The 13,074-nt window shown below is 37.6% G+C and overlaps 1 protein-coding gene across 4 annotated transcripts in view; it reads left to right on the top strand.

Annotated features, from left to right (window-relative positions):
- Positions 1-239: 239 nt before the first annotated feature.
- The window catches only part of WNK3 (WNK lysine deficient protein kinase 3), a 161,428-nt gene continuing 148,593 nt past the window's right edge, over positions 240-13,074 (top strand). For 2 of the 4 annotated variants that reach the window (XM_073889217.1, XM_073889216.1), the window contains exons 1-2: positions 240-448; positions 11,541-11,642. The gene's annotated coding sequence lies outside the window, so the exon portion shown is untranslated. The remainder of the gene's footprint in view (positions 449-11,540; positions 11,643-13,074) is intronic. The other 2 variants (XM_073889219.1, XM_073889218.1) reach the window with 1 other exon arrangement.

Genomic DNA, 13,074 nt, shown 5'->3' with positions numbered 1-13,074 from the left:
CTGTTCGGAGTTGGGGCTGCTCCGTCGGCTTTCTCCGCCCCTCCCCCTCTTCTTTCCTCCCCTCCCTTCCCCGCCCCCCTCCACCCCCCTCTCCTCTCCAGAATTCCCTGGCTGGAGTACGCGTGCGCCTGCTCTGCTCCCGGGCGAGCGCGAGCTTGGGCTCGCACCCCGCTCCCCTAACCCCGCCCGCTCTTTACCTACCGGCTGTAGCTGGCCCGGTGGGCTCGCGGGAGACGCTCGCGCGCGCACGCGCACACAACGCGGAGCGGAGCTCGAGACATCGAGGAGGGGAGTAAGAAGCATCGGGGGAGGCGATAGAGGAGGAGGCGGTGTGTGTATATGTGTGTGTTCTACGGTGTGGCTCGTCGAGGGGCGAGCGGAGGCTTGAAAGAGGGCGAGGGAGAAGCGAAAAGAGTCCGAGTCTCTGTTCGTGAGAGCCTCTAATCTGGTGAGGGTCCCGGGCCGGCCGGGGCTCTGGGAGAGAGGGAGGAGGCCGGGGGGCGTGTCTGGGATCCGGCTGAGAGATGAATGGGCCGGGGATGAATGGAGGGAGGCAGCGGCGGCCAAGAGTCTGTTCGGAGTAAGCGCCCTAGTGGGGGGCGGCTTGACCGAGGCAGGGTGATTGCTGTCGCCAAGAGGTATGGGACGAGGCCGGGCTTGGGTCTTCGGGGTTGTCGGAGCTGCTGTCCGTTTGAGCGAACAGGCGGAGAGGAAAATTCTAAGGGGGGAAGTGGAGAAGGGCAGGTTTGGGTTTGAGGTGCGTTTTTTGTCTTTTCTGTTTTTGTTGGGGGTGGCAACTTTGGGAGTTGATGGAAGAATAGGGGATGGGGAAGGTGAGGAGGATACATGGAGAGGCGGGAGATGGTTGACAAAGGACTGAGTGATCATTTAAGTGAGATTGAGGCTGCTGAAAGAGAAGATCGCTTCAGGTGTGGGAAGTTGAGTTTCAGTGGGTAATGGGGTGGGGGAAAGTGGATTTCATATAGAGATTCAGTTGATGTGTAGAAAGTCAAGAGGACTGGATCGGGTGAGAGAATATTGCTGTCTATGTAAGTGCGTTAGGTTCAAGGAGATTGAGAGGTGTTATTTGGGAACGGGTGGTGTTTTCTGTGACTGACAGCTTGGGGATGGAGAGGAAATGGTATGGTTTAGGATAAAAGTGGTGAGGTGGCTTCACTGTACTGAAAGAGGTTTTGTTGGACTAGTTAAGAGTGGTGAAACATTTATGGAGTGGGCTGTGGGTGGAAATCCTGCACGTGTGTATCTCCCTATCTTGGGAGTTGATAGACCCTGTTAAAATGAAATCGAACCCTCAAAACAGATGCGAGTGGTATGGCTATTCCTTCTTAAGAATTACCTTTGACTAAAGCAATTATATGAATAATAGGCTTTAAGTTGTGAAAATCTTCTGTGTAGTAGTGATTCCATCCAACTTGAGGAGGCATTGTTACCTGTTTTTCATTTATAGTAAGTTGTAATACCAAGATAACTTTTGAAGAGATCTCAGTATATGACACAAAGCAGCAGGTGTCTTCTAGACAGTCTCTAACCTTTAGATTGATGAATTTAAAAATTGTTTAAAGTCAGCAGCCTAAGGGAAGGATACCCTGCATTAAAGGATAGCTAAAATATACCAAAGCTGAGTTTGAATGCTAAAGTAATTATACGTGATTTTTTTTTTTTTTGTGGTCATTCTCAATTTACCTTGTTTGAAAATTGGCACTTGCTTTTTGGTGTGAGTTTAAATTATAGCAGATTACTAGGACATTTTGTTCTCTGAATACATTACTTATCTGCTGGTAAGGATGCCTTGTGATGGTCTCATTCTGTTCTGGGTCAAGATTAATAGTTTATGGATTTGTAACTTTTCATGGTTACTTTTTACAAACTTTACTGACATATACTTATTATCTTGGAAATGTTGCAAATTTGAGAACATTCCCATGCCCTTTTTCTTTTATTCTGCTTTGATGTTGCAAAGAGTGTAATCCTTGTTTTGGCTACCCAGAGTTTAAATACAAAAGCTAATACTATGTTCATATTCTCTTAGATTAAGATGAATACTTAGTGTATTAAGGGGTAGAGTGGAAGTATAAAAGCAACATGAGAGCCTGGGAATGTTGCACCAATTTTGGCAGGCAAGGTAGCCTCCCCATTTTGAACTAGATGTTCTTCAAGTTTTGAGGATGGGAAGTGTAATCTTGGTATATCTGGGGAGTGGAAAGAGATAAGGCTGGAATCTTAGCTTGAGGCTGGGGTGAAGGACTGCCCTGCAGAATTAGGAGCCTTTGACTATTTAAGAAGGGGAACAACACAAGCAGATTTGTGATGTTCATCTCTCTTTTGCTTCTGATGCCCCTGCCCCCCCCCGCCGTGCTCTCTCTTCCGTTCCCTTTGAATTTGAGCTCATTCTTTTTAGACTAACCTCTGTCATTAGTTATTCCCAAAAGCCTTTCCTGCTCCCCCCCTTTTTTCCTTTTCCCAGCATCCTCCACCAAGCTACATTAGGTGCCCCTCTTCAGTGGTCCCATCATACCTTGTACATATTTTTATTACTGTACTTCTGTCGGTAGGCAGGCAGGAAAGTTATTTGCCTTTTTAAACTTAAGAGAGAAAATAAAGCCCAGAAAGATAAGACCTGTCCTAGTAAGTTGAGTGGTGGACCCTGGAATTTTGACTTCTAGACCAATGTTGATCCTCATATCACAAGTCTATATTTGTTGATGTAATTATTCTATAGTGTTTTAGGAGTTAAATTTCTGTAATTTGGACTTTAACTTTCTTCCATAAAATACAGGAATTTTTCATTAAAGTGTACATTAGTTAGCCAGTAAGTGATAAAGCCAGTGGTTGCATAGAACCAGAGTAGTCAGAAATAAAGAAATGAGAATTATTATATTATTATAAGATTTCCAGTCAGATAATTTACTTTAAAAAATTAACAGAAGGTCTAAATTTTTGTGTATATGTTTGTTGGGGGGGGAGATTGTGTGTAAGAAAAAAAAACCCTTTCACAGTAACCCATCTTAGTATAAGTAGACCAGTTCTATTTGCAGATATACTTGATTATTTCTTTTGGCTAAAACCCAGAATACTTTCAGAGAGGTGGGTTTTTTCCCATTTTTTGTTTGAGATCATAAAATTTATGGCACTGTTAGGAGGTATTTGATGATTGTAAAGGACATCTATAAAACCATTCATTCAGAAATCCCCAAAACTTCAAGAGTAGAATTTGATGCCATTTTAAATTGTTTTCATAGAGCTTGTCATGAGATACTTGGATTAGAAAATGTTAAGGTTAAGTTACTACAGTAGTGAGCCTTTAATTCCCCTTTCTTCAGGGAAATATTTTTTTCATTAACAAAATGAAGTAAGATTGTTTTCTGTGTTTTAACCTGGTAACTTTTTTTTGTGATAAAATTCATATAACATAATGTACCATTTTAGAGTGTACAATTCAGTGTCATTAAGTACTTTCATGATTTTGCATATCTAGTTCCAAAACATTATCATCACCCCAAAAGGAAACCCTATACCCATTAAACTGTCACTTCCCATTCCCCTTTCCTCCCAGCTCCTGGCAACCACTAATCTGCCCTCTCTATGGACTTGCCTGTTTCATATAAATGAAATCATGCATTATATTACCTTATTGTCTGGCTTTTTTCACTTTGCATGTTTTTGAGGTTCACCAGTGTTGTGGCATGTATCAGTATTTCATTCCTTTTTTTAAACGTTTATTTTATTTAGTAATCTCTACATCCAAGGTGGGTCTTAAACTCACAATCCCGATATCAAGAGTTGCATGCTCTTCCGATTGAGCCAGCCAGGTGCCCCTATATTGCATTCCTTTTTTATGGTTGAATAATATTCCCTTGTATGGATATACTACATTTTGTTTATTTATTCATCAGTTCATAGACATTTGGGATCTTTCTACCTCTTGGCTTTTGTGAATAATGCTGGTATGAATATTTGTGTACACGTTTTTGTTTGAGCACCTGTTTTCAGTTCTTTCAGGTATGTACCTAGAAGTGGAATTATTGGGTCATATGGTAATTCTGTTTAACTTGTTGAGGAACCACTAACTGTTTTCCATAGTGACTGCACCATTTCACATTCCCACCAGCAACGTACAAGTGTTCCAGTTTCTTCACATCCTCACCAACATTTGTTACTTTCTGGGTTTTTTGTTTGTTTGTGTGCTTTATGGCCATCCTAAGTGGGTGTGAAATGGGATCTCATTGTGGTTTTTATTTGTCTTTCTATAATGATTAATGATGTGTAGCATCTTTTCATGTGGTTGTTGGCTATTTGAATTTCTTCTTTGGAGAACTAAGTCTTCTGCCCATTTAAAAAATTTTTTTAAATGTTGACTTGAAGGAGTTTTTAAAGAATATATTCTAAATACTAGATCCCGGTCAGACATATGATTTGCAAATATTTTCTTCCATTCAGAGTTTTTTTTTTTTTTTTTTTTTTACTTTGTAGATAGTGTCTTTTGGTGCACAAAAATTTTGAAATTTGAAGTCCAACTTATCTATTTTTTTTAAGATTTTATTTATTTGTTTGACAGACACAGCAAGAGAGGGGACACAAGCAAGGGGAGTGGGAGAGGGAGAAGCAGGCTTCCCACTGAGCAGGGAGCCCGATGCGGGGCTGGATCCCAGGACCCTGAGATCATGACCTGAGCCGAAGGCAGATGCTTAATGACTGAGCCACCCAGGCGCCCCAATTTATCTATTTTTTTGTTATTGCTTGTGCTTTCTGTGTTATATTTAAGAAGCCACTGCCAAATCCAATACAATGAGGATTTACCCCATCTCTTCTTTGAAGAGTTTTATTGTTTTAGCTTTAATATTGAGGTCTTTGACCCATTTTGAGTTAATTTTTGTATATAGTATGAGGTAAGGGTCCAGCTGTATTCTTTTGCACGTGGATTATCTTGAAGTTTTATAAACTGTAAAATAGATAAGGGGATGGGAAGTATAGGCTTCCAGTTATGGAAGTAATAAGTTACAAGGATAAAAGGTAAAGCCTAGGGAACATAGTTAATGGTATTGTAATAGAGTTGTATGGTGACAGATGGTAGCTGTGCTTGTGGTGAGCATAGCATAATGTATAGACTTGTGGAAACACTATGTTGTTTGCCTGAAACTAATGTAACATTTTGTGTCAATTATACGTTGGTAAAAAAATACATAATACACGATACTATACATGTATTTAAATGAAACTATTTTGTGGCAATATCTAATTATTCTTTGGGCATTTGTGGAGGAGAAATATTTCTAAATGCATTTTTGAAGGTCATGCTTTATATTTGAAGAGTGGGGATATTCTAAAGCTCTTTATGAGGCAGTGAGACTTTCATGATCAGGAAACTTCAATATGGCAAGCTAGATAATCCTTATGGTAAAGTTACATAAGTGTTTTGTTTTCTTTTTTTATAAAGAGTATTATTTTTGTTTTCAGATTGTTTGTATAGGATGAAATCTTTGCTTAAAACTAGGGGGGAAAAAGCAGATTTAGTTTATAATTAACAAGAAATTGGCATTGGATTTATCCTAAAAGCAGACATATCTACGTGTTATTTGGTTTCTGATTGTGAGCCAGCTTCTTGACCAAAACATATCAATCAGTACCTGTGGAGACTTTTTATTTGTAGCTTAGGCTATAATCACCTGTACATTGTCCTATTCATTTAGGAATCGTGTAAGATTATTTTAGTTCTGTTACTTGTAAAAATGAGAATTAAAATTTAGCACAGCACCAATTGGTTGGTAAATCTCAGCCTCTAGTTAAGTGTAATTAAAATAGGGACATTATTTTGAATTGTTTTAAACACTAGGGGGTGTGTTTAATAGAAGAATGGGAAATTGGCTTGATCAGCCCCAAGACCTATGGGGTGCTAGTTCAGCTCTGATGATATCCAGTGCTGCCCAGAGAATAATTTTCATCCTGATGAGCTACTATGGCATTTCCATTCAGAGTTAGCCTTTGAAGGTTTCTAGCAAGAGAGAGAGAAAAAAAAAAAAACAACTAAAAAACAAACCCTTGAAGATAGGCGGTTCATTTACTAAGGAAGCTTTCAAATGTCCTGGTAACTTACTCTGAAGCCGTTAGTCCAAATGAATTTTGGAGTATGACTTACCCAACATATTTGTAAGGTTCTACCATTCATTCAACAAATATTTATTGTGTTCCTCCAGTGTGCAGGGTTGATGTGTTGGGAATAGATGAAAAGGAAGCAAAGCAGGCAGTGATCCTGCTCTCTTTGAGGTAACGTTATTGGAGGACAACAGACAGTCAACAAATAGAACATAAATGCTGAGAAGAATGTGTTTTTTAAAAGATTTTATTTATTTTTTATTTTTATTTTTTTAAAGATTTTATTTATTTATTTGACAGAGAAAGACTACAGCGCCAGAGGGAACACAAGCAGGGGCAGTGGGAGAGGGAGAAGCAGGCCTCCCACCGAGCAAGGAGCCTGATGTAGGGCTCCATCCCAGGACCCCGGGATCATGACCTGAGCTGAAGGCAGACGCTTAATGACTGAGCCACCCAGGGGCCCCTAAAAGATTTTATTTTTAAGTAATCTCTGCACCCAGTGTGGGGCTCAAACCCACAACCTCGAGATCAAGAGTCACATGCTTCACTGACTTAGCCAGCCAGGCACCCTGAGAAGAAATTTTTTTAAAGGGTGCTGGGATGTTAGAGAGAAGCCTCTTTAGCTCAGGTGGTTAGTTTGGAAGGTTTCTTTGAGATCTGAATGTTAAGAGACCAGCAATTCTTAGTATCCTTTCTGTTAATTGTTATTTTGTTAAATTGTTAATTTATTTCTTCTAAACACTTTAGGTTTCTTAATATTTTAAATGTTTGAGTTATGTGCTTTTGTTTCTAAGGAAAAAAAAACCAGGTACATTCCTTATGAGAAGAGACCATGTTCCCAATTGAAAATGTCACTGGAGTAGGAGTCAGCCTGGGTTCTAGTCTTGCTTTCAGTGTAATCTTGTGTAAGTCTGTAAGCATCGATTTCCTCATTTGTTACTAAACAAAGCAAAAGCCCTACCTGTTTTGCAAGTTGTTTTTTTTTTTTTTTGGCTAATTAAGTGAGAAAATATACTTTGTAAATTATACAACCATGTATGAAATACAGTGTATTCTATTAACACATTTTTGGAGTCAAAGTTTCTCGATTGAGAAGTGTTTTCCTACCAATTTAAAGCTTTCACGTTTCTAACCATCTGGTAAATTTTAGCACCAAATATCTAAACTCACTGATTAATCAGGAGGGGTTGGGTTCTTAGAAAGTGGTAGTATGGTAGAAAGTATGTTGGATTTGGAGCTAGAAAACTGGGGTTCCAGAATTCTCCTCTTCACTTACTAGCTTTATGACTTGGGCAAGACACTAAACTTTTCTGAGCCTTCCTAATTTTCTGAATTTGGAGTAATACCACATAGCTCTCAGGGTTGTTGTTAGGAGTAATTGAGTTAAATAGATGAAGTTCTTATGGAAACTATAAAGCAAGGTTTGATAAACTTTTCTGTAAAGGACCAGACTGTAAATATTTTAGGCTTTGCAGGCCATGAAGTCTGTTGCAACAACTCAACTCTGCTGTTGTAGCAGCCATAGGCAATATGTAAATGAATGAGTATGGCTGTGTTCCAATAAAACTATTTATGAACATTGAAATATGAATTTTGAATAATTTTTCTGTATCATGAAATACTATTCTTCTTTTGATTTTTTTCCCCCAACCATTTAAAAATATAAAATTTTTTCTCAGGTCACCTGCTGCACAAAAACTGGCAGTGGGGTGAAGTGAGTTTGGCTTGCGGGCTTTATGTAGTTTTGCCACCATTGTTGTAAAGAGTTAGGCAGAATAAAGTGTTAATTTGGGATTTGAGGGTAGGTAATTGATAAATATAAAGCCAGATGCCCCAGTAAATATAAATTGTTTAATTTTGATAATGAAAGAAGATGAAGATGATCTCAACCCCTTTTCTAATTTGGAGACCCAGAAATTTCTTCACACAAAGTGAGCATCTTTAATTGAGGAAATGATCTTGCCAAAGCAAAACTGGATGATGGCAGTGAGGAAGAAGGTAGTTTTAGTGTTATAAACTCCCAAGAACTGTAATGTGGTTATGCATTGTATGTATCTGTGCTATACAGGACTGTGTATAGTGTTATGCATGTGGCTCCTTGTCATATGTGGCCTCGTATTATGAATAAAGAGTGGACTTGGGAGTCCAGTGCCTGAGTGGAATTCTGGCCTGGTTTTTATTGGCTGTGTGATTTTAGACAATTAACTTAATTTTTTGAGCCTAGTTTCCTCATTTGTAAAATGGGAATAAAAATATTATCTACCTCAAGATTTTTGTGATAATTACATGAGGAAATGCATGAAGGGGCTTACGGTGCTTGGCACAAAGCATTCAGTAAGTGTTAATTGATGATATTTATTTGGATCTATGTTGTACATACCTTATTGGTTTTCTTCTTCCTTCAGTTATTTTGAGAAATGATAATATCCTTAACTGGTTCTTTTATGCAGGTTGTTGATGGACAATTCTGCTTTAAAGGATTAAAATATCATAGAGGTAGATTAAAACCTTAAGGTCCAGGGGCTCCTGGGTGGCTCAGTTGTTAAGTGTCTGCCTTCGGCTCAGGTCATGGTCCCAGGGTCCTGGCAACGAGCCCCACATCAGGCTCCCTGCTCAGTGGGGAGCTTGCTTCTCCCTCTCCCACTCCCCCTGCTTGTGTTCCCTCTCTCGCTGTGTCTCTCTCTGTCAAATAAATAAATAAAATCTTGAAAAAAAATAAAAAAATAAAACCTTAAGGTCCACCTTTACATAATTTCTACCCTCCAGTGGGTAACTATTATTAAGAGTTGACTGTAGGGGCACAAGGCTGGCTCAGTTGGTAGAGCATGCAACTCTTGATCTTGGGGTTATAAGTTCAAGCCCCATGTTGGATGTAGAGATTACTTAAAAATAATTTAAAAAATCTTAAAAAAGAATTGACTGTGAACTTGTACAGTCCTTTTTTCCTCTGTATTTACATGTATATGCATATGCAAATAAAAAATAAATATGTTATGACTTGCTCTTTTCCCAAAGAATATGACTTAGGGCTCTTTTCATGTCCATATATATATGTTCACATCATTCTTTTTAATGAATACATAGTGTTTAACCTGCAGGATAAATTAAGAGCATATCTTTCCAGGCTTTTTTATATGCATTTAGACATATGTGAGTACATTTAGAAACATAAGGTTTTGTGGGGTTTTTTCCACATAAATAATATGTTGTATATGCTATACTATAATTTGTTTTTTTTACTTAATAGTATTTATGTGTAAGAGATTTTTATACACTAGTATATATCCATCTCTCATTTTTTAAACAGATGCATATTGTTACATAGTACAGATGTACCAAGGCTTACTTTACCATTCTTTATACATGGATATTTAAGTTCTTCTCAGTATTTTTTGCTATTCCAAACAATGCTTCAGTAAAAGTCCTAATGCATGTATATTTGTATACATACAAGAATATTTCTCAGGTAGATACTAAAAAGTATAATTACTGGTGATAAGTATGCATTAAGATATTTGGAATTTGTCAAATGAAAAGGCTATTCCAGTTTGTCTGCCAGGAGTGCATGAAGTGCTGAATTTCTCATACGCTTCTCGAAATGTAATATTAACAGATTTTTTGGCTCATCTGATGGATAAAAAATGATATTAAATTGTTTGAATTTGCATGTCCCTGCTTACTAAAGAGTTTTGAGCCATCCTCCTATCATCCACATATTGGCCATTTGTATTTCTTACTGATTTTTTTTTAGTTCTTTATATATTCTAGATATTAATGCTTTGCTATACATGTTGCAAATGTTTGCTCCCAGTCTGTTGCTTAGCTTTTAACCTTGTTCATGGTCAAATGGGCAAATGTGTTAGCTTTTTATTAATGGTCTTTGCATTTTGTCTTTTTATGAAAGCCTTTCTTCAGGTTAGAAATCTATTCAGCCATATTTTCTTTTAATAGTTATATAGTTTTGCTTTTACGTTTAGCTCTTTAACCTACCTGGAATTTATTTTTGTGACTGGTTTTAAGTAGGGCTTTAACATTCCCTCCTCCATCTTATAGACAGTTATTCTGACAATGTTTATTATACTATCTGTTCTGTGCTGAAACTACATTATTTAACTTAATATAGCTGTATTATATTACGGCTTTCTTTATATAGGTATTGCATATTTCTTCTTGAGTTTATTCCTAGATGAGTATGTTATAGCTCTGTTGCTCTTGTACAGGATAGTGTGTGTGTATTTAAAATCTCAGTGACCTGTCTTCCTCCAGACACCCAGCCTTTCCCTCCCCTTCCTAGTGCTGCCCACCTCCAGGTCCCTCACCTTAGAATAGCTGTTTTTTAAATTACATTTTCTAGCTGATTATTGCCAATGTATAGCAAAGCTATTGATTTCTGTTTGTTGATTTCATCTTTGGCCTTTCTGTTGAGCTCTCTTGTTAGTTCCTATTACAGTTTTTAGTTGATTTGCTTGGATTTTCTAGACAGATAATTGTATAGCCTGCAAGTTTTGAATTTTGTGTCCTACTTTCCAATATTCATACATCTTGTTTTATTTCCTTAAATGGCAGCAGTGATAATAAGAATTCTTGGCTTATTCATGACTTTAATTATTGTTTATGTGAAAGATGCTTAACCTCACTCATAAGATAAATGCTAATTAAAACCACACTGAGATTCCTTTTTAAAATCTATCGGAGTGTTAAAAGTCAAAACGTTTGATAACACCTTTTTTGTTGTCAAGGCTATGGGGTAAAGGACACTCTTACACATTGTAGGTGGGAGTTTGAATTGGTACAATGCCCATGGAAGGCAGTTTGGCAGCATTATATATAGATACACATGTATTATGTGTATTATTCTGGATATATTAGCATACTTCAATAAAAGTTAAATATGCAAATTTCTTTTGCTCCAACAATCTCATTTTAGGAAATACATACACACACACACACACACACACACACACACACATATGCAAAATATGCAATGCTTTTTGTCATAACAAATAACATAGCAAATAATTGAATACTATATACTATATAGGTTTTAAAAAATAAGAATGAGGAACCTCTGTGTAGTGACAGGGAAAAAATATCAAGTTGTTGTGGCTATAAACAAAAGTTTGATATATACTATGCTACTTTTTATGTAGGGAAGGAGAAAGAGAACATGTATTTATATTTGCTTATTTGCCTAAAGAAACTCCAGAGGGCTACACAATAATCTAATGAGTGGTTACCTGTTGGGGGAGTGGTGGGAACTGAATGCATGGGAAACAGGGTTGGGAGGGAACCTGTTAATTATATACCTCTTTGATTTTTGAATTTTAGGACTATATTTTTAAAAATTAAATTAAAAATGGTTTCTTGAATTATTTCAACTCCTCCAAGAACATTTTTGTTTCTCTTGATCTTTCTTTTCTTTGTTACAGGTTTTCTCCAAATGGCTGTCTCCTGATTCTGTCCGTATTTAAGAATGAGCTAGTAGAAGGGCTGACTGGGAGTTCTGTGTACGGAGACAGGGTTGTCAACTGGTAGGCTTTATTTTGGGGTGAGTGGGTGGACAGCTGGCTATTAACACTTGGAGGACCCAAATACCAGAGGGCAAAGGGCTTTGTTCTGGGGTGCCCTTGTTCATCTGGATTTGCTGAATTTGATATTCTGTGTGTAAGGATTTTTGTCTTTGGTGGAATAGGGAGGAGAGTTCATCGACTGTGTCATAATTCAGACCTTCAATTCATCCCTTTTTTTCGGCCTTTTTTTTTTTTTTAAGCTCTGGCGCTTTATGGGATCACTTATCTCTGGGATTTGGTCCTGCAAGTCTTCTCCATCCTGGGTCGGAACCATTTCTATTACATATTTTAGGTTGTAGTATCCTTTGATTTGTGTTACTAGCCAGTTCTTTCCTGTCTGCTGTCTGTCAGAAATTATTGAAATCTTGTATTTACTATGCCATTTTACATCTGTATCCTTGGCTTGTGACATACTTTTGTACTTTTTCTTTTTACCATTGCTTTTCCAGGGTCTTGGAAATTACAAGAGATATAAGTGTTCAGTTCATCTTCTTGAACCAGAAGTCAACAGTAGTATATGTTAAACTTGAGTAAACTGTAGGCTCCTTGAGGATAAGGACTTTTTTCTTTTATCCCCAGATCCTGACAGTGCTTGGCACTTGGTAAATGTTTATTGATGTGACTATACATATAGAGAGAGGATTATTAATGGGAAATTTACTGTGTAATTCTGACAATTTATTAAAAATTTATTGAGTTATACTTGACATACAACATTGTATTAATTTTAGGTGTGTACTACATAGTAATTTGACAATTCTATACATTATGCAGTGCTCACCACAATAAGTGTAGTTACTATCTGTCACCATACAAAGTTATCCCAATATAATTGACTGTATTCCCTATGCTGTAGTTTTCATCTTTGTGACTTATTTTAGAACTGGAAGTTTGTATCTCTTAATCACTTTCCCTATTTGCCTATCCCCTCACTCCCCTCACATCCTTGTCAACACTGGTTATTTCTTGTCTTTTTGATACTAGCCATTTCTGACAGGTGTGAGATGATACTGTGGTTTTGATTTGCATTTCCCTAATAATTCATAATATTGAGCTTTTTTTAAAGTAAGCTCTGTGCCTAACGTGGGGCTCAAATTCATGACCCTGAGATCAAGAGTTGCATGTTCTACCTACTGAGCCAGCGGGGTGCCCCATGTTGAGCATCTTTTCATGTTTCTCTTGGCCATCTCTTTGTCTTCTTTGGAAGAATGTCTGTTCAGGTCTTCCCATTTTTTAAAAAAGATTTTATTTATTTATTTATTTATTTATTTATTTATTTATTTAATTTAGTGTGAGAGGGGAAAGGGGCACAGGGAGAGGGAGAGAATCTCAAGCAGATGCTGCCATGCTGGGCTCAGAGCTGGGTCTCACAACCCTGAGATCATGACCTGAG

This window comes from Callorhinus ursinus, unplaced genomic scaffold (assembly GCF_003265705.2).
Source record: "Callorhinus ursinus isolate GAN/ISIS: 27379988/994484 unplaced genomic scaffold, GSC_fseal_2.0 scaffold103, whole genome shotgun sequence".
Taxonomy (NCBI): Eukaryota; Metazoa; Chordata; class Mammalia; order Carnivora; family Otariidae; genus Callorhinus; species Callorhinus ursinus.
The sequence above is the reverse complement of the archived record's forward strand: the minus strand, read 5'-3'. Positions and strand labels throughout refer to the sequence as shown.